General features: G+C 39.4%; 1 non-coding gene and 1 pseudogene across 1 annotated transcript in view; both read left to right on the plus strand.

Moving 5' to 3' along the window:
• The first annotated feature begins 19 nt into the window (after positions 1-19).
• Positions 20-171, plus strand: LOC142357120 (5.8S ribosomal RNA; annotated as a pseudogene).
• Positions 172-1856: 1685 nt separating this feature from the next.
• LOC142357121 (large subunit ribosomal RNA) overlaps positions 1857-2500 on the plus strand; it is a 3522-nt gene continuing 2878 nt past the window's right edge. The window contains exon 1 of the ribosomal RNA XR_012761554.1: positions 1857-2500. This exon is cut by the window's right edge and continues 2878 nt beyond it. This is a non-coding gene — a ribosomal RNA (large subunit ribosomal RNA).

Genomic DNA, 2500 nt, shown 5'->3' on the forward strand with positions numbered 1-2500 from the left:
ACTAGATTGGTCCAAATACATCCTTCAACAGGGGATCACTTGGCTCGCTTTACGAAGAGGAGCACAGCTATATGTGTTAATTCGGTATGAATCGCAAGATTTGTTTACCGACCTCTCTAACGCAAAAGGCGGTCTCGGCTTCGGCTGTTGACTGCGTCCGATTCAGGGTTATATAACTCTCGATTGAACACATTGATGTTCTATTGTTGGTGCTTCCAATAAAATTGGAACACTTAAAGCAGAACCGATTCAAATAATAGCATTCTGATCAATGATTGCATTCCTTGATCAAGAACTGCTGGAGTCATTGTGATGGCGAATTTTCTTCATAAGAAAATTGCAAAGAGACGGAACTTAATGAGACTAGTATTATGTTGTTTCTAGTAAGCGGAAGCTGAAACAGCAACATGTGAAAATCAAGTTTTGTTCAATGATCTCGAGGCGATAAGTACTATGAAGCAACTAGTAGCCTAAGCATGACTCAGATTTGAGACAGTCAAAAAGACTGGCGAAACTTCTTCACATGAAAGTTACATAGAGAACTACAAATGTATACAGCGAGTATTATGTTGTTTCTAGTAGGCGAAAGCTGAAACATCAACATGTGAAAGTTGTCTGCAAACTGTAGAACGATATGTGATTTAGTACTGTGCTGTTACTAGTAGCCAGTCTGACTGTAGAAGCCAAGACAAAGGGAAACTAATGCATCTGAAAAGGACAAGTTATGGAAAGGTATGCACGATAAGTATTATGTTGTTTCTAGTAAGCGGCAGCTGAAACATCAACATGTGAACGTCGTTGTGTACAGTAACCTAGAACTATATAGTCCTTAGTAACGTGCATTTACTAGTACCTGTAATTGGTATTCAGACTCAGGCAGTTTGGAATAGTTTGGCAAAGATGCACCAGAGAAAACTGGGATTTGATACAGAAATTGTTGAATACAAGTATTATGCTGCTTCTAGTAGGTTGAATCCGAAACATCAGCATGTGAAAATTGAAAACATTTCTGGTTCGAATTGTCACAAGTATTTGGTGATCTGAGTAGCCAAACTCACTACAACGCCAATTGAAGGCAAAAATTCTCAACGGGAAAAGCTATTCTCATTGAATGAGCTAACAAGACGAGTATTATGTTGCTTCTAGTAGGCGAAAGCCAAAACATCAACATGTGAAAGTCTTGCTGAACAAATTTAATGTTGTTGAGCTCAGTACCGTGTGAATTAGTAGCCATAATTGGCGAGCGAAAAATTGAACTGGCGAAACTTCGTCTTTGGAAAATTGCAGATGCCGAGCACTTATTTTGCAACGAGTATTATGTTGACTGTAGTAAGCGAAAGCCGAAACAGCAACATGTGAAAGCTGTTGAAATTTGTGGTCATTTTTGCAATAAGTACAAGGAGTGTAACTAGTAGCCAGGTCAAAATTTGGGATAAGAATGAGCAAAAATTCTGCATGAGAACAGTTGAAATTATGAAACTAAATTACAAAGACTAGTATTATGTTGTTTCGAGTACGCGAAAGCGGAAACATCAACATGTGAACGTTTGTAACGAAGTTTCGTTAATTTTCAGCCTAGTACTGAGCAAGAACGAGTAGCCTCATCTCCAATCCCACGCAAATGTAGTGAAATATGTGAGTGAACCTTATTCACGGTGAGGGTTTCCCGAGGTCTGTATTGCAGCGAGTATTATGTTGCTTCTAGTAAGCGAAAGCTGAAACAACAACATTTGAAAGTTGGAATTAATGACTGAATGGAAACTTCGACCTGTGTTTGATAGTAGTAGCGAACAAAACTGCTGAATCGGTTTCTGTCTCATATTGGTCAGTGAACCAATTAAGAGACAATCAACTACATAACCTGAATTGGGCGAGAGAACCCCCTTAACTTAAGCATATCAGTAAGGGGAGGAAAAGAAATCAACTGAGAATCCCTTAGTAATGGCGAATGAACAGGGAAAAGCTCATCGGGAAGAGAAATGGCAACATTTCTCGGTGTCCGGTATGGTTTGATGCTAGACTGGTGAATTTGTCCTGATGTCTACTGGAAAGTAGCATCAAAGAAGGTGAAAATCCTGTAAAGGTCATTTTCGATACCAGTCATAATGGCTCATTCCTATGAGTAGAGTTGTTTGAAAGTGCAACTCGAAGCTGGAGATATGTCTCTCCAAAAGCTAATTATAAAGCGAGACCGATAGTAAACAAGTACCGTGAGGGAAAGTTGAAAAGCACTCTGAAGAGAGAGTGAAAAGTACGTGAAACTGTTGAAGGGGAACTGGAGTGAGCGTTACCATACTCAATGCCTTGATATTATATTCTCGGCTACCGAGTAGTGTAGTTGTCGTCTTTTGGCAAATCTTGTTAATGAATCGAGCAGAAGTTTTCCTCGGAATTCTTCTTGTTGATTCTAAACAAAATGAGATAAATTGATCTTGATTGCCTGTCTGACCTCAACTTCCTATTCAATGCTCTCTACAGCCCGTCTTGAAACACGGACCAA

The sequence above is a fragment of the Convolutriloba macropyga genome, unplaced genomic scaffold, assembly GCF_964194025.1.
Source record: "Convolutriloba macropyga unplaced genomic scaffold, txConMacr16.3 SCAFFOLD_2029, whole genome shotgun sequence".
NCBI classification, from domain to species: Eukaryota; Metazoa; Xenacoelomorpha; order Acoela; family Convolutidae; genus Convolutriloba; species Convolutriloba macropyga.